Here is a 27406-nt window from a genome sequence, read left to right on the forward strand (position 1 = left end):
TTCTCTTCCTTTTACTAACTATCGCTAAAATTCTTTATATTACTGCCATTTATATTTGTGTAAGTTATTGTTACTCACAATCATGTACCTAAAGATTATCTCCTACATATGCATAACATGGCAGTCAACATGTTAAAGAGTTTCGAAGCTGCAAGATTCATTAATCTAATCACGCCTGCATCATACTCGTACAGTTTAAAACAGAAAAAGAACCGAAATAATTCAAGTTTACCGAGAACGAGTTATTTCGCTAACCGTCAGAACAAAAATAAATCCAGAAAAACAGCCCCATTAACCCTATCGATGCGAGGAGTAGGAAAATCCGAAATTCGCGAGGTTTCTAAAGTAATTCTTTGGGAATCGGGGGACTGATCTCTTGAATACATTCGCAGAGCTCACTCACAGCGATTGGCGTATCCAGCCAGGTGGTTCGACGGTGAAAAGCTGCGAGCTGGTCGAACGAAAAAATCAACGTAGTACGAGCTTTGGTGAAAATACCGAAGAGAGAGGCTGCGTTCTCGATACTTACAGTTGAGCAGCCGAATAGTCGGCGCTCCTTTGTTTGTCCGAGATCATCGGGGTTTATCCGTCGGGAGATAGATGTGAAAAAAGGAGGAAGAGGAGCGAAAGGGGATCTAAACGATGAAAGAGGGACCAGCGGAGGAACGGTGGCTTTCCGCGCGGCACAAATCCAAGTGCAGGATCCTGACCCCTTGGTGGTCCACTCTTCTCCTCCTCCTACCCCCTCCCCCCTCCTCCGCCCACCCCCTCTATCCAATGCTCCCTCGATCTCTGTTCAGCAGAAGAGAGTGAATGGCGTTGAAGGTGAAGGAATGCGAAGGAGCAAAACTAGCGGGGAGCTAGGCGTAGGCGTCGCTTCGACGTTGGTAGCTAATGGTGCTGATGGTTGGCTGTGTGGTGCTGGCGGCCAATCAGGGGTGAGCTCCATTTAAACCGCGCTCAGGGTGCTCAGTCGCGGCTGAAAGGCATTTAGCCAATCCAAAAGGCCTCCCCTTTCATTAGACATCTCACTTTGTCTCACTCCCCCACTCCGAAGGTTTATATTTTAAATGCTAATTGCAAGTTTTTAATGGGCCGTGCCGAGGCCTCTGGCTTCCCTCATTGTATTTGTTCTCGCGCTGCGTTCAAGGAAGCCGGAGGACGAGAGAGCTCGATAGAGATACGGAAATAAAGAGAGAGCGGGAGAGGAAGGGTGGAAGCAGGGAAAGGATTAAAAGATAAAAGTGAACTGCGGGATCGGGGGGAGGGTGGGTACGGGAGGGGGACAGAGACGAGGAGAGAAGACAGAAAACAAACTGTGTGTCGCTGATAGGACGAAAGAGCGCCAAGAGGAGCGCTTCTGTAAAAACCACCGCCGCGCGCGAATATTTGTTGCGCCGCCACTTAGAACGGAAAAGTTAGGGCTTTCGCGACCGTTACGTGTGCGTGCACCACACGCGTCACACGAGCCTGTATTTGATGATTGTGTGTGAGCCGCTTCCTTCCCTCGTCTTGGGGGTCTACAATTTCAGGAACTTAACGTATCAGGAATTTCAGTGTAGGTGTTAGGGTAATTACTTAAACATTTCTTTGTTTCGTATATTAAGTATGCTGGTAATTATAAAAAAAACAGGCTAAATCAAAAATATATGAGAACTGAATTTAACACTTATTTTGTCATGTAAATTGATACATCAGATAAATAATAGATTTCACTTATTTAACTTTTACACTTTTTGTATATTTTTAACTTATATCACTTGTGTAATTATTGGTACAAATGTTAGATTGCATTAATAAATTGAGTGAAAATAAATTTTCTGGGCAGGTTGCATGATAGGTGCGCACAAAGTCAGTGAATTTGCGTTAATGTTTTTTTTTTACGCAGATATTTAACACATTGTTCTAGAATGGGGATGTGCTGATTCCATCTCACCGGTTTATTTTCAATTAAACTAGCTTAAGTAATTGTTTATCGTAAGTTTATCCATCGATGAGAGAGAAATGTGGAATGAATGAAAGGAATATATTGATTTTGATTGATAAATTGATGTCACAGAAGAGTCAAATATCTTTCTTTGTCAAATTCAACAGGTCATCTTTATACGATATCTATTTTGGATAAAATAGTAAGAACTTTCTACCATAAGTAAACAATCTCTTTTCATTATTTTTGATTGCCACCTGTTAACAATTAGAAAATAATTTAATGTCAATGCGTAATAATAAGAGCCACGTTAATAACAAAAAAAGATTTTTTGTAAATCTGGTTTCAAATGTAGTAGAATTTCATGTCTAAAATATTTAAATATATGAATGCATATTAATAGTGGCAGAAGTTAATTTAGACAGAAAATAAATGAAGGAAAGGCATACCTATAGACTCTAAATATAATTTTTCAGCAATGTACATAGAGTAAAGTACTAAAAGCAATATCGCAGCTGATTAAAAAATCAAGAAAAGGGAAAAACGTCTTAAACATTTTAATGTTAAATGATCAATTGTTGACTCCAAATTGTGAGTTACTAAAGAATCTGGCTAATAGAAAGCTGTTCAATAAATAATACTCAGTTCATAATACATAAATTATTATAATTTGATAAGAGAAAGTTAAAAGGTGCCTTCTCTCTTCAGTGGTCGAGTCTTTCGCGCATCTCTTTTTCAATTTTCTTTTTACATTCAGGACAGTGTTTGTCACGGAACACTTTTACACGCAGAGTCTATATTTAAGAAAATCATTTATCATTACGTGGATACCATTTTTGAGACCGATTCATTCATTCTAACAAATAAGAATAGCAATAAATATTTAGTATGACAGAAAACCCGAGTGTTCAACAAGAAAGCACTGTGTAGAGTTTTAATTCTAAGACTCAGCAAAATAAATACAGAATAAAGCTAGAGGAAGCTCAGCACAAAATTCAGTTCAAGAATTCAATCCATATTTAAATACATTTGTAACAAATATTAATATTCTGATAGAACAGAATATATTTAAATGCTTACTGCCTTTAAATAGTACCTAATTCGTATTATTCTAAAAAATTAGTTTTCGAAGCACATCATAAAACATAATCATTCTATTCGCTGAAAATCGACCATCTCGAAACAGAGTCAAAAAGCGAGAAAATATTGTATCCAACTGTAAATTTGTTTACATATCTTGACCTCCGCGATTCCCCAAGAAATAATTGTCCCCTCAACGCCTGCTTCCTTTCAAATTCGCGCTGCAAGTGGGAAGCCGCGGTACGAGGATCAGCGGCGAATTAAGAAAAGATAGAAGTAGGAAAGCAAATGAAGAAAAGCAACAAGGAAGACGTAGCTTGTAGGGGAAAAAGAGAGGGTTGAATGCAGCGAAGAAAAGCAAGGATGTGAAACGGCATAGGTAGGAAACTGGAAGAAAAAAGGAGCACAGCACGGATGGGTACTCGCATTATTAGCACGTCGAATGCTTGAAAACTTTAGTTAGAAAGGCACATTCATATTTCAGGCTGAATGGCATTATGAGAACGAAGGGATACAGCCGCGTGAGCGCGCGATAACGAGGTTGTCACGATGCTCTCGCTTAAGGAACAGACGGGAGGAGCAAGAGGAGACGAAGCAGCGGACAACGAGACCAGAAATGTGTGCACGGGACTCGAAAAAAAAAAAAAAAGGACAACACAACGACGCGAGCCACGATGACGATGGAGCAGGAAAAACGGCAGAAAGGAAGAGGGAAAGACGACTTCTTCAGGATCCTTGCTGCGCCCACCACCCTCCCGGCACCGGGACCCGCTGCTGAAAGGAACAACTCGCCGAGGAGGAAGAGGATTGAAAAGTGCCGTGACTGAAAGCCCGATTATTTTCCGCTCCTTGTCGTTCCCGCCTAATCAGCGAATTAAAGCAAGCCTGCAGGGGCCAGCATCTGTCTTCCCCGCCTCATCCTCTTTTCTCCGCTGAACACCGACGTCGACCGCCGCACAACCTGCTTTCCTACGACCCTCGCGGATAGGAAGTCGATTGTGGTGGTTTCTGCGACTACGGAGACGGATCGACTAAAGAGGAAACGGGCTTTCCGGATTCTTCGCTGAAATATCGCGTCAAATGACCGTTGTGAATTGGAGCTAGCTGCCATCTAACACACTCTATTCTATTTTGATTTTGTTCGACGTTTTCTGGGGTGGGTGAAGCATAGTTACGCAATTATTCAAAGTATATACTTGATATACATTTGGAAGTATGATTATTGGGAAAAAGTAGTTAACTTCAATATTTTATGAAAAAGCTGTTGCAGATATTGAGATGCAATAGGTTACGCGAAACTTACCCATATTTCTTCGTCCATGTTTAATTCTGTGATTTCGGGCTAGAATCATTTACAAATTTTTTTTTATTCAAGTTTATTTAAAAATTCTTTTTTTAAAAATGATTTCAATCCAAAGATACAGAAGTAGGTACGGGCATAGAAATAGGGATACGTAGCCTAGATGCACGTTGAATTGGTTTGTAGAAAGTTTACATATAAAAAAGTATGAAAGTTTACATATGTAAACTTAAAGTTTACATATAACGTGAAATTTACATTTCTACGTATAGTGCATATTTTATTGCATATACAGTGATTCGCATTAGTATTTGGTCACCGCTGTATAGTATCGGTGAGTTTATTAAAGTATATCTTCATTTATAATTTTCATATTTGTTGCTGTTTTTAATTAATTTTCTTCCAAAATGATTAAATATTTCTGTTTTTGGAACGTTTCTGTGAGCCATCAGATGTTCACCCTACCATGTTTCTTAGTTGATCTGAGGTTTTGTATTCGAAATTCTTTATTAGGTTTATGTGATATCAGTATTCAAACATGTTAAATAAATGATGTACCTTCCTATTAATTGCATAAATGTTTTAGTGCAATCATTTGTATAATAGTGCATTCCAATATTAATGCGTATCATTGTATGTCTATTTCTTGTCGAACACTTATTAACAGATTTTTATAAACTGCAGCAACAACTATGATACATTTGTTACTTCAAATCCTTTAAATCTACAGGAAGTTATAAAATGTTAAATCGAGATTTCAAATGATGTGGATTCTAAACTGTGAAATGCATTTTCTGCTTTAAATCCAGCCATTTTTGTGCATTATAATCAGTATAAAATGTATACTAAAATCTCAGCTTATTAATTAGAACTTCGCACCCACGTTCTATTAATATAACAATTATAATCCATATAGATTTAATCATTCCTTTATATCTTTTCAAATATTACTTTTACTGCAATGTGCTTATTCATTTTAATGCACTAAAGAAACTCAAGATTTTTGTTCTCCAGATTAAGTTTACAAATAGGGGCAAAAAATGCATTAGGGGAAGGAAAGATATAGGAAGAGGATTTGTAATTTTTGCTGAGGAAAATTTGTGCAAAATCAGCATTACAGCTTGTTGTTAACTTCAGCCTTGTTTCAATAAATAAGAATAACACGATTCTGTCAGAAAGTTGTCAGATCAGTTTCGTTTATTGTTTGAAGGCTATATTTATTAAAACGAAATGCGTTTTATACAACTGATGATGGCAGGGAGCACAAGGTTTTTTTCCAAAGGTACATAAATTTAATTTTAATAAATTGGTGGCAGGACTGATCTTGCATAAATGACACGCAAAAATAGGCCCAAATAAGAAAATTCTCCCTCTGTATTCTTCTTTCCTTTAAGAAAAGAACAGACTCAGTAAGCAGGGCAAAAAATTACGAGCATTTAATGATTTGTCAATGCATTTGATTCGAGTATGGCCCAAAAGACCCATGTACCATACTAATGAATATCATCCACTTGTCATCTATTTATTATCTTCCTAGTTTATCGGTTTAAGAAAACAATATTGTAGTTTAGTTGCGTAGACTTTGCAGTTATAAAACAGTTTCGTTTTGAATCAATCCTCCACCTGCAACTTTATTTTTCCTGACACCATCTGCAAACTGGATCCACGCAGTTTTTTATGCTTTTGTATTCTAAAAAGTCCAAAAAAATTCTCAAACATTCTTTCAAGTTTCCAGAATATTATCCAATAGTTATTATTATATGTTACCTTAATCTTTTTTAAACAAAGCAGAGAGGAATTCAAAAATGAAAGTGGTCTGGGTCGTAAACGACCCAGGTTGATAACAGAGAGTTAAACAATGTCTCCAATAGCAATGATACAACTACTGTGATATACGTCTGCGGAAGTTCCTTCGACGTGTCATTATGCGCACATTAAATCATCATTATGGTAGCACTGAAAACGAGAGGTCGAGTTACCTTCCTTTGCTCATCCCAGCTCAGGTCAACAGCGTGTGAAGTAATGTGGTTGAACGTCCGTAAGAAATTGCTCGTCGATCGGGAGCTTTCTGTGCGATCGATCACTTTCGTTCACTCTTAATCCGCGATGCGCGAGCTTAACGGCTCGTGGGAGTTTTCGCGCGATAGCCAGAGCCACTTGTGTTTAATGTAAATTCACAAATTGGAGAGACCAGGGTAATCAACTAACCGCCAACGAGTAACTCCGGTAAACTCATTGAAATAGTTCATAACTTCGCCGCTAGTTTTGGAGTTTCAGGGCTCCAACTTCCATGGAATTTCCCACATCATACCGACCGACCGACTAGCCCAGCATTGTTACGATGTTCCCGCTAACTTCTCCGCACCGTTTTAGCCACAGTTCGATGGTGTACCCGTGAATCTCGAGAAACGGTTGCTGTTGTTGGATCGATCCTCGCGGATGCATGACCTGTGCCGTCATCGCTAGGAACATGAATCCAAGGAACGTATTTCTGACGTTTACTGTTAGATGTTTCGCGTGATTTTACTTCCGTGTTAGGTCACAATATTCCTGTTGTAACTCCGTAATTTTGAGGTGAATCCACCGGGTTGTAAATTTAGATGCACATTTTAGAGGACGTTCGACGACAGGTGTCAAAAGTTGTAGCCCTTGCAGACCTGATATTTCAAAGCAAAAAAGGAAAGGAAAGACGTACGCATGATTGCAATCACAGTTTTAATATTTTAAGTTAGATATTGAAATAATAGAGCAGTGTATATCGTATTGTGCACCAGGTCTGAAAGGGTTCAAAAGTGATTCTGCAAGTGTGTCTGATTTGAGACTTATTCTACTGGCTTCCTTATGTCTGACTTGGCTGATGCCATTATCCTGCTTTTCTACCGAAAGGAGAATAAGTTCCACGTCAGATGTTTCACGCTAATTTTAGGCATTTTTGTAACAGTTAATAGCAGTTAATAACTTCGAGAGAAAATCTCAAACGCAATTTTGTTATTCCTGATTTTTGTCTACTATTTTGACAGTAATTTTGATTTTACTGTTTTCAAGTAGAATCACTCCTTAAAATTTCTGACACCTGTTGTCGAACACCCTGTTCTATATTTCATACATTTCATATTTCAATGCAATAAGGTATAGCTGGTTGAAAAATGTATACAATATTGTCTACATTGAATTAATCCCTCAAGTTATAATTGAATCTTCTTTGTTTTCGTATTGTATCTGAGTTTAATTTTTAGGAGTTAGTATAGTGATATTTGCTAAGAATTTGGAAGTTGAAAATAACTGATGCAGGTGTAGCTATAAATATGTTTATATTGATTGCCTAAAAGTGGTGAGGGAAGTCGAAAGTTTGTTTTGAAATTTACATAGGTAAATGAACATACAAATTTTGTATCACAAATAATAATATACTTATAAGAAATTTAAATTGTTTAGCATACTCCATTTCTTTCTAACACAATGAATGTTAAAATTAAAAATTACTACGTACAAGTGGTACAGGTGAATAGACCTACCTAGTTTATTAGATTTATAAAGAAAACAAAATTCTTCTTAACTAAAAAAAAAAGGTAAAATAGTATTTTTTACGACATAAAATTTATTTCTTGTCCTTCTGTTTTAATTCTACAAACAATACAGAGAATTAAAAATCAATCAAGGGGTGATTGCAGAGCTTAATGATTCCCATTACATTAATTACCTCCACTGTGCAAGAGACTACGTTTAGTTAGGAATCAGACGTAGACTATTATGACGTACATCTCACAGCGTGGTTCATTGTGGTTAACTTTGTCATTCCATTACGTGCCAACAAGACTCGATTTGCGCTATAGCTTATATGTAGCAAGCCTATCCATTGGCGAGATAGGACCTCTAACACTCCATGGTCCTTGATCGCTAGTAGAACTAAGAACCACTCACTGTCCATATTGAAACGAATCTGTTAATTTTACTTTAGGCAGACACACGAGTGGTACCGTATAATCGGTAAAAATAAAACAAAGGTAAGAATGACATAACTCAAAAGTTATAGTTTTTATCGAAATGAGAAAATATTTTCAGTTTATGCAAGAACTTTTTTTTCGTACTAATTTAAGATAAACGTGAGTGTACGAGGTAACGTACTATTGACGTGTATAGCAAAGTAAAATTTATTTAAAATAGTAATATTTACGAACTAATAAATATCACTAAACGTACCTAAAAGTTTATAAAAAGAAATACGTGTTGCTGAGGAGGTCCAAACTGCATTGTCATTTTCTAGAATCTCTTTATTACTAGAACTACCGAGGCCAATGTATGACCATTTTTATCGAAGTGTCAAAATTACAGTTTTCAGAAAAAGTGCGTAAGTTATAAAAATAATGTTTCTTTACATATTTCTTTGCTTTTACTCAGCATTGTCAGAGAAAAATATACTATAACCTCTACACACTGCTCCTAAATTGGAAGTAAATACATATGTACATAACTTAGCATACATAAAAGCAAAACGTACGGAACACAGCGAAACATTTCAGATCTATGGAAACATTATATCCTTTTTTTTTTACATTGTTTTCTCCGTCTACTTCTGCTTTAGGCGCAAATAATTCTCAATCAACCAGCAATCATCGCCACCTTGTCCAATCACGTCTTTGAGAATCACTAAAGTTCACTAGTATATCAGGAATTGGTATTTTTTGAGCTATGTCATCACTGCAACGAATAAGCAACCTGTCCAAGCGTTTGCAGGTTCGCTGAAACCTCACAATCGGCGGAGGTGTGTTTTCTGTCGCCGCCATTAATTCCCTCACACGCGTCGTCGTTCCCAACTCGCGAGACTGTACGCGGTTCAACCCCTTTCACAAATAAAGTCAATGGAATTAATTCGCCGTCCCGTTGCGAAATTTCTGGCAAGGTTCCAGTGATTACCGAGCCACTCGAGTGGCGGATAAATGAATAAGACCATCATCCGCGGCTACATAAAGAAACTGAACGCTGTGGGGAAACAAGAGCACCGGAATGCTTAAGCATCGCAAATCAACCGACGGAAAAATAAATGAGCCATCAGCGTTTGATAATAAAATCAAAACGTTCGGGATACGAACAGAGGGGGATTCCTTTTTGTTCTTGCATTTAACGATAAACTCCAACTTTCACGGCACTTTGACTAATTGTAGAAAAAGAGGAGACGGAAGGGGGGCAGAGAGGAAATGGAGTAGATAAGCGTGTACTTAGAGTAACTAATATTATTCGAATGACAGTGGTTTTCTCTTCCCATTGGAAAAATCGCAGTAAAATAAAATCTTCGGTCGTTAACACTACAGTATTTCCTTTATTGGGTTTCAGTACTTGACGACACGTGTGTAAACCTGTCAACAATTTAAAATTACCGTTTTTTCCTAGACATTTTTTAATAAATGGTAAAAGTAATGGAAACAATCTTAATGACAGAAATGTTTTCAAAAAACATCATCCCTGATGTTTTACATCATCCTTGTATTCCTATATGGTGTGATAGTTTTAACATACCTAAATGTATTCAGTACTTCGCTTGTGAAATTTTAAAATCCATGGCATGTCCAGTTCATGAAATGTATTATCATAGTATCTACTTTATTATATTCTAAGATTTGCAGTTATAATAGTTATTCATACACTTAACTGAATTTAAAATATTTATTTATATAGAACAAGTATAATTTGATACTAGATATTCATGTTATAATGGATAGGTACTCCATCTGGCAGAAAATATTTGTAATTACACAGAAGAATTTGTCCATTTTTTTCGGCCACTTTTTAAAATAAAATACTTACTTGTCCACGAATAATGTCTTACGAAAAAACGTAACCATAAGTACTATTTACATATACAGAACTTTTGTATTATTTTCTAATAGTCGGCGTCTATTGTAAACAAATTTTGATTTTAATACATCGTAATATTGATACGATGAAAATATTTTAGTATTGGTTATTTCATTGTAATATTTTTAACAAGTAAAGCTAGTAAGTTCTCCTATGGGATTAAAAATTTTCGAAAACGTGGATGCATGGAACACCGTATATAATACGAAGTTGTATTTTAGTTTAGACAGGCAAAGGGTAGACGAAAAGAAGGAGAATAGGTAGGCGGTAGAAGACAGTGGTAAGAGTAGCAGCAGGCGCAACAATAGTAGGGCAGGACCAGTAGGCAGCAGGCGGCTGGCCGTACAATGATACCAAACATCAGAAGACTTGCTGTCGGTTGTGGCTTCGCACATCGTCTCTTGACATATACAGGGTGTCTCACTTTAAGTAAACGCGTAGATTTCGACACACTCGGTAATATAGAAAATGTTTTAGATGAAAATTGTAGAGCCTTATGCTGAAAGTTAGTAGGTACAATGATGGACAAAAGAAGTTTATACGATAAACAAAATGAGAAAGTGTAATTATTTCACGAATAGGTGCTGCAGAATACCTATTTATTTTATAGGAAGTGAGGAAATGTCTCAAAACAGATGAGTGTTACCAATATGAAATAAAATATGATACAAATACTGTACTTAATATGGAAATCATTCAGTAGTAGACATATTTTATATGTATAAATTTCAATCTTTCACTTTTTTTATTTGGCTTCTTTTCGAACTATAAATCTTCAATTTTTATTATTCCAGAGGACTCGGCTCATTTTTCCTTTAATCACTTTTTCACAAAGATGTTCAGATAACATTAATTTGTACTTCTGATTTTCGTGTACCATTAAAGTCGAAGATTTAGAATAGAATTGTCATGGAATCAGTTATGTATTATTTTTTGAATATTCTGACGGATTTATGAACTATTTTAGAAACATTTGGTAAATTTGATGCATAAACAGGAAATACAATAAAATCTTGAATCACATAAAACATTTACCATCTTTAAAATCATTCTTAAACTTTGTTCCTTGATTATGTATTTGCAATTTTAATTTAGTATTTCATATAATATTTTGACGGTATTTAAATACTATCCATGAAAAATAAATGATGAGCAATGACGAAGAACTTGATTTCATCAGTCATAAAATGCCTAAATACTATATTAATGATGGACGACTTTTATTGTCAATCCTCTCGACTAAACTCACATCAATATTTTCTTAGAAATTACTCACTTGTATACACGTAATATTATTCTTGATTTTTCGATTTTGAATAAGTCTGAGAACAGAGAAGCATAGAAGGGGTAACATCAAATAGAATAACAGTGCGTAGCAAAGGTAGACTTAAATTGATTATGGGATAGCCCATGAGACGGAATCAGATATGGGAAACTAATAGAGCAACGAGATTGGGTAGAATAGGAAGCCCTGCAAAATGGACGAGAGAGCAGCTCAGCTCGTGCAACCCTGCTGAACGGGCCAAGATTATCTGCAAGTAGTTGCTCAAGTAAATTACATTTTCTTTCCTTTTGCCCCAAATATGAAAAGTAGTCTAACCAACCTTTATGAACAGTAAAACAAATTCTGATATTTTAAATATATTGTGACAAATTCTTTTGGATTCGAATACAAGTTAGGTAATCTAGACTTGGAAAAGTTATATTTAAAATATTCTTTTTTAAACGAAATTATCGCTTTTAGGTGTTAGGAGGAAGCTTAAAAGGAAACTAGAATGTCCAATAAGATTTTGGAAGCTAATTGAGACGAAATAAATAAATTCCAAATATTATATTATAGTAAAACCTGAATGTCAAACTATATTAAGCTGAAACATTACAAATTTCAAAATAAAAAATGAAAAATAGAATACCTATTAAAGAGTACCATTCCTAGCTATGAGATACATATTTATTTGCGACTTTTTCCAAGTATGAATACTAGATATAATAAAAATAAAAGTAAACTTGCACATAACCTTCACAGATCAATTAAATATACAGTCTCATCGTCGGTGACTTTGCCTCCAAATATCAATTTTTCTTAATCGTTTCACGAGACACTGTAAAATTTGCTTTTACATCGAACAACGTTCCGCAGCATCGAACTGTGACTAACGAAACGTCACTGCGCTGCTATTCAGCAATATGTTCATTGAAGCTATTTCCTTTGGAGCCTGAAAATGCTCGAATGCTAGCCGACAAAAACGATGCTACGTAAAAAATTCGATATGTGGTTTTCAGAAGTTCCTCGCGCAATTTTTACGGGGCAAGGGACATAGGCGTGAATAGAGAGCACAGAAAGAGTAAGGGAGAGAGAAAGACAGATAGAAAGAGAGAGAGTGAGGGAAGGAAAGGGCGGGAGTTGGCGAGGGAAACGGGAGGGCGAGAGAGAAAGAGAGGGAACGAGAGAGAAAGAGAGAAAGGGAAGAAAGAGCGGGAAGTGTAGTCTGACGCGAAGCTGTCGGGTGCGAAAGCCAAAACCGCAGAATGAAATTACTCCTGCTCAATCGTTTATAACTACAGGATAAACGGATTAAACCGTCAGCGTACTGCTCACAGTTTATTTGTCATCGTGCGTAGTCCCGCCAAGCGGACACTCGACGTTTCTGTATCAAAAATGATGCAACCTTGATGTCGAGATTGTTCAAATAGTTTTCAAGGTTTTCGCAACCAGCACGCGACTGTGAGGAGTAGAGAATGTTGGTAACTATGGTAATAATGTGTGGGACAATGATGGGATAATGGTGAAAGTAAAGTGAGCTGTGATATGAAAACTATAATGCATAGACGTGTGCGTGATATTGTAAAAGAGATGCAGCGTGATTATGATTTAAAATATTAAGTGACGAAATAGATTGATACTAGAATTTCGCGTGTAGTGAACAGACAATAGTTAGTTGAGAATTCGTGAAACAATTTTTATACAAAGCTAAAATATTTTATTTATATCAAAATATCTATTTATTGTAAATTTTATTTTATGTTGATTCGCAAGAAAGTTATATTTATGAATTGTGACAGGTATAATAATATTCTGCATTTGAAATTAATCGAAAAAAGTAAAAAACGTGAAACTAATTACGAAGATTAATGCATGTAATTGCATATGTTCATTAAGTAGGTGGGCATATATGTATATCTGCATTTGATACCTTCAATGTTAACTTACAATTAGAAAATTTTTAAATTAAGGTCGTTTTTTATCGTCAGTAAGAATATTGTGTTTTATTCAAATTAAAATAACTAAGCGATCAAGCATATTCTTTAAAGTCGACTTTTTCTAATTGAAAGTATGAATGAAATGAACACAGTACAGTCATTGATTTGAGGGAGCACATTAAATTGTCCCAAAATCATGAATTGAATAATGTTTTACGAGAAAATTAACGTGATAAATGAAAAAAATTTCCTTTAATTGTTGTCATTTATTTAACAACAGGTAGTTACTATTTCATTCTGTGGCGTAAATGGAGAAACGTTGCGATAATTATGAGTTATGGAAACGACAGGGAAACTTTGTGTCCTACTACTGCAAGCATGTGTAATCAGAAATGTACAAAACTGCTACTACGCTCTAAATTAATGAGATATTTGTCGTAGTAGGGCACAAAATTTTCCAACTGATTGTACCTAACGAACCCACTAGTTGAATTGAAATATTACAAAAGGCTGCTCGAGAGCTTTTTCATTCAGAGGGGTAACTTTCAGTTTGCGAACTACTCGAATGGTCGAGATAGAGGAAGGAAGGGTGGTATATGCATTATAACCACCCTTGTAGTCTTATGTACGATAACGAAACCGCAACAACCTATAAATCCCTAAAGTAATCATCGCGAAGTGGTGTGTCCATACATTACATATTAATAGCCACTCATTCACATTGATTTTCGGCTATCTTGATAAATATCGATTCGAAACAAAATAATGATAAGACTATAGAGTAAGAAAAATTACCTAAATAAAATTAAAGAATTTCTTTCATAGTTTCTGAATTTTGTATTGAATAACTGTTATAGCATCATAGATATTTAAAACTTAATAATGAAAGTAGGTGTATTAATTTCCATATTCTATTTATGCTTAAATCTCTTGTACATACTGGATATTGTGAAAGAATTCGATTGATGGATTTTTTTTAAATCAGAATTTGAATTTCAAGCTTTCATTATTAGAATGAATAGTATTAGGCTCATTTTTGGACCTATTGTACATTCGAATTCTGTTTTATTCAGGTTATTTAATACTCCAAATTACTTTTTATTCAGATCACTAGCAGTAAACGTTAAAATACAAAATCTTTTCTTATTTTTGAGACATAATCAAAATTTGTGAAACAATAAACTTTCAATAATATAAACGTATCACATCCTCGTGAAAAAATTGTCACAAGTTAAGAACTTTAAATTTTCATTTTCTCATATGGAATATCTTCTACGCATATTTATTATCAATTTTTAATTGTAAAAAAACAGATTTCTGTGAAAACTTGTATCTACGTTTATTTCATAAAACTTAGCAATTTTTGGAATAGATTTAGTCACTCAAACATAACACCATTACATTCAACTACCTTCTTTCAATGAAAAATTTATTTATAACATTTTAAAACTCTTTATCTTAAAAGAATTGAGAAATTTCTACAGGTATGTTTGACACAAAACCTCGCAAAATAATTCTATCGTTCAATACCCAAACAATATAAAACCTCTCCAATAAAACTGTATTAGCAACAAACATAAAGTAGAAATACATAACAAACATAAGGCAAAGAGGTACACAATACTAAAAAATCATAAAGAATTAACGTTTAGTAGGTACTACACACGTACTAATTTCTCTTTCATGTATCAAATAATTACTACACAACTCATGTCATCGCGCTCAAAGTATTCTTTACAAGGGTCCAGTTCTTTTTTGGAGGATTAGGCACGGCGTTGTTCACTTGTTCAGGCCAATATTCGCAGTGTGTCGAGCGACGAAAGAAAACTCTTAGCCCCTTCGGCTGGGAACAGCGAACTTGGATACACTAATGAAAAACGACGCGAAGGGATGGTTGGTTGATACGAAAAGGTGGATGGGCAGTAGTAGAACGCGGACGAGAGCGAGCGAACGAGGTGGTGTTCATATCTGAGCGCGTGCACGAAGGGGGGCGCTTGGAACGAAGGGTGCAAGAGTAGCCTGGGTATTGTTTGAAATGCGAACACTTAGTAAAGCGGCAAGTGAAAAGGGACCAAATGAGAGAAGGAAAGAAACTTCGGTTTAGGGTATGTGTGTATTCCGAGGGGGTGGGGCGACGACGCAGAAACGAGCAAGAAAAATGCGCGTATAACCCATCCCCCCCGTCCCTTCCAGTCATCAACAAACGAGTGGTCCACAGTAAAAAGTTTTTTGCTTTAAGCATCTCAATTTTCTTGTCGGAGTATCCTCTATCCTCTTCTTCCTTACCCTGTTGAAACGTTAATGGAGATATTGTGGCGTTATCGCGAAATACCTGTAACTGTGAATGATTCTATTCTTCTAGTTTTTTTATCAAATTCTGTATGCAAATGTTTCACTGAAGCGTATGTTGAAATCTTTACACAGTATTCTATTATTACGAAAGTAGGGATTCTGTATATGATTGGAAAAATGATTAGATTGAATTCTATTTAAGTAGAAAAAAATAAATAATTATATTGTAATCTGTAGTCATGGAAGTATTTTGTAAGAAACATATTTCAACAGCTTTTTAATTCAATTTTTAATTTGATCACAGTATGATATTTTCTAAATAGTATTTTATTTTTATAATAATTCCTTTTTTACGCAAAAGAAAGAATAACTACCAATATATTAATTAGAAAGGTGCATCAAAAAGGAAGAAACATAATGTTTCGAGTGATTGGTCGTTTATACAGGGCGCCGCCGACGATCCATCTCGAAGGCCTGAGATCCAAGAAAGGGTTGTCAACCCCCTAGGTAAACCAGCCGACGTAGCGGGAATCTATATTTGTGGCTTTCATAAGCGTGCACGAAGGAGAAGAGAATAGCATCACGAAGCATTTTATGCATCCAAAGTGTGATAATAAGTACACGTCACTTATGTACAGGTTATTTAACGAAAAAAGGTCTAAAAGTTGAAGGGATGATGCTACTCTCAGAGAGAAATGGAAAATGCTTCCTTGACATGCATTGTAAAATCAAATTTTTGTATTTAAAAAGTAATTTTTCATTTCTAAATATTCAGTGACAAGCTTACTAACAGTACAGCGAATTTCAATATAAAACGAAATTAAAATAAATTTGCTTTGCAGCAGAAGTCTATATTAACAAAAAATGTTGTATTAAAAAACAGGAGGCGTAATTAATTTTAGATTGAAAGTATATCAGTTTTAAATTAATCACTATATAAATTTGCAACTTTTAAGGATTGGTGCATTATATAAAATTGACATTTAATGATAAATATATTTACTGTCTACAGAAAAAATATTGCTATAACGATGCTAACGAGTTTTTTTATTTTTAATATAACAAAAATAGATGCAAAGAAACACATACATTCATGGATGTCTTTCTTTTTAACACATGAAAGTTATCTACAACAAATTCGTTGGATCATCATATCGCAATAAATAAGTACCTTCAGTTTTAATTACAGAAACTTTGTTCATATACGAGATTCATTGTTATAAGTTATTCTATGTTCTTTAAAATATTAATTTAAGATACTAATCAACAGGTATTGGGTAGTCGTTTTGTATCATTAGCTAACCAAGAAATAGTTGTGTCCTGACGATACAAGTAATCATAATCAATTTTTGCAAATCTTGTTACATAAAATACATAAAATAAATATACATAAAATACATAAAATAAATATACATAAAATACATAAAATAAATATACATAAAATATGTAAAAGTTTAAATGTCACGAAATGCACACAAGCAGTATTTTGACGGACGATTTCGTTGCGGCCATATGTTTTTCTTTGTTTTCCCAATGACAAGCATCGAAGATGGTCATATGATTGCAACGAGATCGTACGTCAAAATATCGCTCGTGTGCATCGAGCCTTAACCTCAGTGAGATAATCATTTGCTTTTTGGATGATACCACCGATGGATGGTTTCATAACAGGTGATGAATGGCTCTGTTAATTAGTGTGTTAATAAATATTTTGAAAAATAGAATATACGTCATAACTAATAAATAGTTGTTCGACTCATCTCCAGAGTGTGCGATAGCAGGTATCAAAAACTTTAAGGGGTGATTCTATATGCCAAAATAAGACAAACATTAAGAATAACAAAATCGCGTTTTCCTTCTGAGTTATTAATGTGAAAAATACACCTAAAATGTGAAAATTGTGCCCGATTCTGTCCTTATTTTAGTACCGCCAATATGTATTAGCTAAGCAGACGCATCGATGCCAGTAGAATGGATGGAGTTTCAAGTCAGACACATTTCACGTTATTTTAGGCATTTTCTTCACACCTAAAAACTTCAATACGAAGACTCAAAGACCATTTCGAAATTCTCGGTCATCCTCTCATTTTAGCATATAGAATAACTTTTTGAAATCCCTGGCACTTATTATCCAACACACTGTACACATACATTTTTCTCATTATTCTAACACCTGCTATCGACCCTGCAAAAATGTCATACATTCTCCATAACGCCCTGTATATTTCTCCTGCGTAATATTCTGATCTACATATCTTTCTTGTTTACATCTTTATTTTGATCCTCCGTGGTCATTTACACTTTCAAAAATTGTCTTATTTCTCAGACACCTCGAAATAACATTAGCCGCAACACAGTGCACCTGCGGTATTGACGGCAAAAAAACGGGAATAATCTTGTAGTAGCTTCCCATTCATGCAAGTTACGGCACGCCACGAAAACACTTATCCGGCCGTGCTTGAGTTAAATTCACCGTGACACACGATTCCGTCATACGCGCGCGCGCACTCACACGCGATTTACATACTCGTTTAACCGCGAGTCGCTGGATAACGAGAGAAACGAATGCGGGTACGTGGATTTAAGTGGCAGTTAAAAGACAAAGCGCCATTGGCTGATTAATACTGGGAGCACGCTAAAAAGATACGTTTAAAAAGCTTAGCAGAGGGTAAGGGTGGAACACGTGTGAGATGCCCATAGACCCGCCATTTTATTTTTCGGCGTGCGTGCGCGCCGCTGCTTTTCTTCCTTTTCCACCCCCTGCCACGCAGGACTAACGTCGAGAACTGCAGCTTGCCCGCGCAGCCACACGCCTCCTCTTCTATCGCCACCGATTGCTCCACCGACTCCTTCGTGCTCGACACGCGGATCAATTTAAGCATCGAAATCGCCCTTTTCTTGGTGATTTGGAATACGGAACCACCTTCCTATAGACTAGTAGATACAGGCTATTCTAATTGTAGGTAGATTTAGATATAGGCTGAATAGGCTAGAATCACTTTGCTAAAGCCTAGAGCGACAGATTTCAGTAGGCAACGCGGCAATTTTTGGAAAAAGTTTCGAACGGTTTTTTCAATTTCAAAGCATATTAAAAATTATATACGTGGGTGCAAATACAACTCAAGAGTAGTTAAATGTGTTAGCGTTACCAAATATGGAACACAAAGTTTCATATTCTGTTAATTTTAATTATTTCTTAAATAATAAGTATTCAAAAATTAAATAAGATATAATTAATAATCACAGAAAATATTTTCGATTCTAGTAGTTTATGTGCTCACAATCCTCTTCCCTATCTATTCCTTTCATTATGGGGCGGTTAAACCTCACGTTTTCAGAGATAGATATCCATTGTAAACCACTAATACGCAGAAATGTATTTCCATCTTATCGATATCTATGAAAATTACATAGAATAAAGTCATCAATTGTACAAAATAATTTCATATGAAAAGATCCACTATGACCGTAAAACTGGCCACGTTGTGTCTGTGTTTTCCAACCCTAATCCACTAACGTACCACCTTCTCAGACAGACGAACAACGATATTTTGCCCAACGCGAACGGCTAGCTTTACGAAAAAAGAAAATCAGAGATAACGGCGAGATTAAATCAGTTAATCGTTCGGCAGCTTCCCGCTAAAAGGTACGTTATGCCAGTCTATAAGCTTTTTTCTTTAATTATGGCAATACGTCTGCGTCAGTTGTCAGCTGAGCCCCTCTGTTGCAGGAGCGTTCTCTCGCTCTCTTAATCCTCAATCAGTGTCGGTCTGGCCAGGACGTAGAGCCAGAACGCGGCCGTTTGCCGAATTAGCGGAACCTGAATCCTCTGGCAAATGCAAATGGTTGAGCAGGTGGTTTCATATTCCAAGGGCTGGTTGCTTCAGCCAGGTCAATGGGCGGCGTTGGTTGAACGCAAGGGGTGTCTGGAAGTCTCTCTCATTAGCAGCGACATAGCGACGCTGTACCTCCACGCTAGCAACATCGCTGGCAATTCTCTGGCTACCCTGATCGTGCTTACATTGATGCAGCTAATCATCTGGCTTCCTTTTACTACCGCTGATACCATTGCTTCGTGGAAAATTTCTTGTCCTAGTTCGATTATTGACAATTCAATACCTACCTTTAATTCTGCCAGCGGTAGGACCATAGGTCTGGAGCAGTACTTTGGGGAATCGATTATTTTAAGAGTAGGTGGTACTGCTAGGGGAGAGGTCGTCGGGATGAAAGGGAGATTTTTGTGTGAGAAGACAGCAAGAAAGGTGCATAATCGATGTAGTTTTACTTGTTAATGTTGGAAAGGTCAGTTAACTGACTCTAAGAATACGTGGTAACGATAAGACTTTCTATTAGTTGCAATGATAAGATTTTTTCTGTTAATTGCCTGTGTTGCTTTTTTCTGCGGCGAGCTCCGTACATCATATAATCTTCATTTTATCATGTATCCCCATTAAATTCATAATAATTCTGTTTAGAAATATTTTTTTAAATAGTCTTTCAATAATTGTAAAATTTGTATACATCCACTATTTAACTTAAAAACTATAGGCTTTCCAATAGTGTGTACCGAAAATGATACATAGTGAAAATACTGCAATCTTACTGGATTAAAAGAGGGTATTTTGTTTCTTTCTAAATTGACGTTGTTTAATTATTAGATTCGAATTATTACTTGCTAGATACAATATTTGCAATTGCTGCACAATGATAATACTTTTATCGTAGGAAAATCCTTTGCTTTTGAGTAACCAGATATGAAATACTTGTTATGTCCCTTTCAATTTATATTCCTTTTATTCCTTTTCTTTTCTGCAATGTAATAATATTACAGTATTATATTACACTGTGTGGCTGAAGAATAAATTTTCTCATAGATATCTTTGTATCTTTAATTTGGTACAGTTTCAGGGTAAATAATTATAGGTAATACCTATATTTTAAAACTCAATTTACTGTTTTCAAATAGTCAAGATCTTATTTTCGTTATCTTTCGAAATTTTAGATTTGGCAGTACAAAGTCACGCAAAGTGTATTATCTTTTAGTATCTACTATTTTTTTTAGAAGTATAATTTCACGTACACAATAAAACTTTAAGTGCTGTAGTTTCACATACTTAGTATTTCATTACCATGATATTTAAATCTTCGGAATTTGTACATAATTAAAGCCCTACAACAGTTATTACATTTAACGCAATAAATTGTGCCATTATTACCATTTTTTATTCGAATATCTCGTATTAGATTCTGCTTTATTACTCCGTGCTTCTTAGTACTCTCCATCACGAATATACACATTAGCATACGAATCTTGAGTAGACCAATGAGGATAGTAGAGAAACGAATCGATATTTCCTCGAGTGCGTTTAATACATAAAAAGATAGGGTTAACGACCTAGAGCAGAGTAGAACTGCCGTTTAATTACCGTCGGAATTAAATATGGCATCGACGATGCGTCTCACCGTTATTGGCAAACACGCCAGATTTCCTTTGAAGAATCGCGGGGCACTGTTTCGCGACGGAGGAGAGGGAAAAGTGCCGCTAAATATGCATCGTTCGCGGCTAGTGGTAACGTTCCGTTTGACGGAACGAATTCTGCATTAAGGGTAAGTCAATTATGTCGGCGAATCGATAATTACCGAATTAATTGGACGAGTCCTTGTCAGGCGTGTTATTGATCGGCAAGGAGCACGAGCGACAGTGTTTTTTCCCCCGCAAGAATCTCCCCATCCGTAAAAACTTTTCCTTAAGCTTTTCCCTGTTGATCGCTGAAAGTGGTGATCGCGGGCGGAAAGCGCGGCAGCTTAATTGCCGGGGCATATCAAACGTGCCAACGTTACAAACGCGCAGCACACCCAGACCTTTCATAAAGCCTGCTTTGCTTCGGAGAGGAGCGATTCAATAGAGGACGTCAAGCAACGTTGACTCGTTATTAAAAGATTTGTGAATGGAGAGGGGGATAGAGGAGAGAGGATAAAAGAAATATAAAACGGGCATTGTAGCAGCAATTAAAGTAGCTATACGAACGGCTCGTGGTACATCATCGTCATCGACGTAACCACTAATTTGTGTTTTAACGGCGGGATCTCGAAATGCAGCGTCTCACAATCAGCGCGGCCATTATGCGGCAAGGCCCTTTCATGCAATTATGAAATATCCTCCCTGTCGAATACTTCCGCATGATTATGCCTTTTCTTCGCGATCTTCTCGATTTGTTTATCAGTTATGGAAATGTATTCTTGCTTCCTCGTATTTCTTTCGTATTTCTCGTTTATTAATTTTTCGAATTATATTAAAGTATTGTGTCGCGCAAAATAACGCATTTAATTAACGTTACTCATTTTTAAAGCGAGTTTCTTGGAAAATACTTATAACAAATACGTTGTTGTGAGGGTTTCGAAACATAGTATACGTAATTGGTTTTTATATGTACCGATGACTGTTGTGTGTATTGTTCTATTACAAATAGATAGAAGGTTCAAAAGATAAATAACGAGCAAAATTTAGTGCAAAATGTAATAAAGTAGCTAAAGAAAACGACAAACTGGAAAAAAATTAACGTACTTCCAGAGGAATGACATCACTTTGTTTTGATAATGTGTCATAAAACCCACAGAAAGAATTCTACTTTACAATATCTTCTGTTCTTAAATTTTCCTTTAACTAGATTCCTAAAACCAAGGTTTGAACAAATGTTTTGTAGATTGATTTTGCTCTATTTCGATTCATGCATGATCAATATTATTTGAGCATCACTGACCCTGCGTAGCAATATGTACATGGTCGTACTTCGAAAAATTATAATTCATTATGCATTATAAGGAGCATAATTTAGATACTAATTGTGCCAGTAATTAAAAAAGTGATCTAATAATAAGAAAAAAAATCTAAAAATTTACACTTATCACTTATTTGCATTGTTATACACACATGTTGCATCGATTTACATTGTAAAATAAGTAAAAAATTCATCTATCTAAATTTTTTTATTTACAAATTAGACTCCTTTTATAAGTACTGGCACAATAATAATTGAAGCATCTGGAATAACACGGACCTACGCCATATTGGGTTTAAACTAAAAAAAACCGACTCGAAGGTTTTCATTAAATCCTGAAATCAGGTAAACATTTATTAATTTTTGTGTATGACTTAGCACGTTATGGACTCAGACTAACGTAAATTTTTATTAGACGGTGTGCCTAGTAAACAAAAGATCATCTTAAGGCATGTTTCTATGTAGACACTTAAATTTTTGTTACAATGGGGTTTATGTCCTTATTACCCTGAACTTTTCACTTATAAGTTTACAATTTCATCTAGTCATAGTTTAAAATCGATGCCAGCTGTACCTCCGACATTTAATTAAATTTTCCACGGTCTGCGCTTTTGAAACGGTCACCAGTATTGTACGAATGTAGCAACAATATTTCTGCAGATAGAAGTGAGACGTTTCAAAACCCTGAAGAAGGAGATCAAAACAAATCGGCTTTGGTTGGGCTTTCAGGAGTTCATTCCTAGGGGTGGACGGCAATGTCGAGGGGTTATTCTTAATATTTGTAAGGTTTTCATCTTATTGGAGGAAGGGAGGGACGAGCTCTCCGAAGAGGGACGGTTGCAACCCTCGAGCATCACTGAAAATACGTAAATCCTGGATTAGAAGCGTACAGTGAAAACGCAGGATAATCTTCGCATCTCGACGAGAGTGTTCCAAATATTTGCTATCACATTCAACGGAATTTGCATGACGCAATGAAAGCTAAACAAAATGACGGTGACGCTATTGAATTAGTCAAAGAGATTCAGTGATGTATAAGATCGATACATAGCGCAGAAATAATTTTAATAACTCAATAACATATAGGTTCCTACCTACTATATAGTTTAGCAATTCTATGACTATCTTATGGGAAAACAGATTGCACTACTTGCGTTACTGCTTCATTGATATCCATTTGCGTTCATATACTCTTAGACAAAGAATAGCAATTTTCTATAAAAATCTCTAACATACAGATTAGAAACCTTGTATTTGATTGATATACATTTTTTGTTCATCTCCCTTGTTCTGTACAATTTGTAAAATTGAATATTAGGTAAATTCTGTCCAACTATGAAGAAAGGCAGTAACTGCAAAAAATGTGAAGTTGAGTTTTTTGTATCTTCAGATAATCTCGAACATTTCGTGTCTTTTTTCAGTGCAAAATAATAGTAAAATATTTTTAGTAGATGCTTTTCTCCATAGTTGGGCAGGATTGTTATATTACGTTTTATATAAGTTATCATGTAGACGGTCCCACTATTGAAAAAACGATTCTACTCTTTTGTACGTTTTACTGACCAGAGGACTGCTGTGAGTTTCTACTCTATTTTTATATTTATTTGTTACTATGGTTATTTCTGCGAGTATTGATGCGATTGTGTTCCTGAATATAGGATGGTGGACTGTTGAGCTTCGATTTTGGCTCCGCAGCTCATTGTTGCTATACCTCGTAATAAAATATCACATGTTCTATGTGAGACCTGTATGGTTCAATTATCGGTTTTTAGACTTGTAACTTGTTTGCAATATTCTGTTTGAAACTTCTGCCAATTAGCCACGACATCTGTATTTTTTTTAATATTGATGTACATAGGTACAACGTAATAAATTCGTTAAAATGAATTACCAACAAGAGTATACTACAAAAATCCGAAGAAACACACAACATATCTCTAAGAAGACTTTCCAAAGTTTGAAAAATTCTCTAATTACAAGTTGGGAATTCTTGAAAAACCAAAGAAAACAGAGTATTAAATATGTCCTCACTATAGAAACAAATATATATCTATAATTAAATGCATAAGTATATCTATTTGCACATACAATACACCTGAACATACTATATATGAATATATGCACAATATCCATGGATATACATGTATGAAAGCACAAAAGTGTACTCCCAGCGTTCAAGTTATTCCAATATCAACTCCAATACGCCCTCAGTCAGTAATACGTTTTCATAAGTGAGAAAAATATCTGAATGGGATCAGAAACGTTTGCAGGTGGTATTGTCATGATCTTCGGCAATGAAAGAGGGAAAAGGACGGTTCAGGGGGTGGTTGATTTTCCAGCGGAGAAGGTCGGTGGAAATATCGTGGACGGGACAACGCTTTGTAGCGGCCAAGTCCGTGAACGTGACAAATGGAAACCGGTGGCTGTTGGCAGCTCGTTCGTCGTTACCTAGCCCGAGAATGACGCCAGTGGTTGTAGTTAGCGTTGATGCTGTGTTGTCGCTGGTGTTACTCGTAGACGAAGAGGTTTAGGCTGCCCTGGGCTTACCGCGATACAAGGCTCACGGCTACGTAACTAATTACCTGATCCTACCGTGAACAACTGAGCGAGTTCATTGGCGAGGAAAGAGACGGAAATGATGGCTGAGAGAGGTAGGGGAAAGGGAGCGCATGGGGCTGCTGTTGCTGACACCAAAGACTTCTCAACTTCCAACTGACGCTCGACTCCGTGCTAACCATAATACAACTTCGCTGCGTTATACGAATATTTCGCCGGAAACCACGGTCACTTATACACTGCGAATTTTAGCTCCAATGACTAGTGGCGGAGGAAATTGCTTTGAGTCTAAACAGTTTTTACGGAATGCCCATCCAACGTTTTCATTAGAGCTGCTTATTTTAATTGTGGAAGGAGAAAGAGAAAATAACGTTTTGATATTTTGTATTTCGTTTGTTTTTACTTCAAGTTGATACTTGTGTCGAGAAACACTCATTCTGTCATTGTATCAGTGTCGTTTCATTTGTATCTACAACAAATAATTGGTTTATTGGTAGCGAGACAACGAGTTTGTATTTTGTATGTTGTAACTTTTTCTTGACAATATATATGTCCATTTCTTTTGAATACTTTTGAAGAAGTTCTCTGTAATATATTACAGGAAATGTATATGTGTAGATATCTATGGCGAAAAGCGTACTTTATTATTGAGATTTAATATCTACGATATTAAAAATAGTATAAAATGTCGTAAGTTAAATAAATAACACGTCATGTGTTTGTAGAATAGTATTCAAAAATTTTTAGAATTATACTTCCTAAATAGTAGGGGTATCATATGATCCTAACTTGAATCCTTAAAATGGCGAAGAGATTACTGATAAAATGATTAATTATAATTTATTCACTACTGCCCAAGTTTTAATCCCTTGTTAGCAATTGGTTGCTAAGCACTCTGTGCTTTTTACGGGAAACTTATTATGGGAATGCTTACTTATTTCATCATCCTCTTTCATGTTCGTAACATACAGTAAGATCTCAATTAACCAGCTTAATATGAGTATTACAATTAAACCTGTAGCACACTCTTGATGACGAACCTTATTGCTTATACTAGCTTACTATTAAATTATAGCTCAAGATTGAATGTTCTATAGTACTCTAATTATTATTAGACTATATAGCATTAATCCTAAATAAGAAAACACCTGCACATAATTAAGACAGGGTTAATTGAAATTTTACTGTCACTACTTTTGCATTTAACAGACTCTACGACCTAGTGTATCTTTTTAATTAAGTATGCTCAGTCATATTTAGTTCATACCATGCACATATAATCAACTCAAGCTTGTTCATATTACTACAAATGCATCAGCAATTTAACTAACTGCTCGTAGTCTGAAGTTTCAAGGATTAGTTAAATTTATGATGCTACTATAAGGAAGTACTCAACGTTATTTTTAAACCAATTCGTCTAGGTGCATTCTAACTTCACGTGATCGAAGACTTCATTTAGCTATGCTATGAAAATTTCAAAGTGTCGTCATCATCTTAAGTTAGAATGCACCTAAAAGAAGACAGCTGTGTATATGCACATGTGCAGTTTGACCACAGTTGAATTCTTCATGTGTAATAATAAACTTCACCACAACCAACGCTAAGTAAAAGCTGCTTTTCTGAAAGAGATTTTACAAGCTATTATTTTACACCTATTTTAATATTCACTAGAAGATCAAATACGAAAGAACGTGTGTTTTACTATAAAGAAAAAAATATCTGAATCTTGAACGTCTTCCTACGTCATCAGTGAATTGTCGAGACATTATGAGTGTCTAAGAACTTCTCGTATAAGTAATTTAAAAGCTCACATCTTGTAAATTTATTTGACTTCACGTAATGAAAATTAGAGGGTCAAACTTGCATTATATTCAAAATGCATACCATAAAATACTGTCATATCAAATTTTGGTACACTCTGCCTTCTTTATTTAGTTTCACGCAAAAACTTCCCATTTACGTATACCGATAACACCACATTTCCTTCTTCACCGACAAACATTTTCTAATCCTAATATTACTCTCCACTCTGACGACTAGTCTCTAATTTCTCATTTCTCAAATTCCTCCTTTTCTCAAAAACCAAAGCTACAGTGCCGATTTCCCGATCGTTCTCCCCAGCATTCTTCTCGCCGCTCTACCCAGGATTACTCTCTCCAGGTGAAAAATCGTGACAGCGGTGCCCGAGACGTCTTAATTCAAATTGAAATCGCGAAAAATCGTGCCGCCGTCTCGCGCTCTTCCACTTTGTCGAATTACTACTGGGACACGGCGGGAGGAATCACGTGCGCATAATTCGCAAAAGCTTTCATCCGTTAAAATGTGAAACTCTCCTAAGACTCTTGCCGCGGCTGCAGGGTGGTGTAATCACATCACGCTCCTCGAAGGAGCGCAAACGAAGAACTCCGCCATCCTTAA

This window comes from Calliopsis andreniformis, chromosome 8 (assembly GCF_051401765.1).
Source record: "Calliopsis andreniformis isolate RMS-2024a chromosome 8, iyCalAndr_principal, whole genome shotgun sequence".
NCBI classification, from domain to species: Eukaryota; Metazoa; Arthropoda; class Insecta; order Hymenoptera; family Andrenidae; genus Calliopsis; species Calliopsis andreniformis.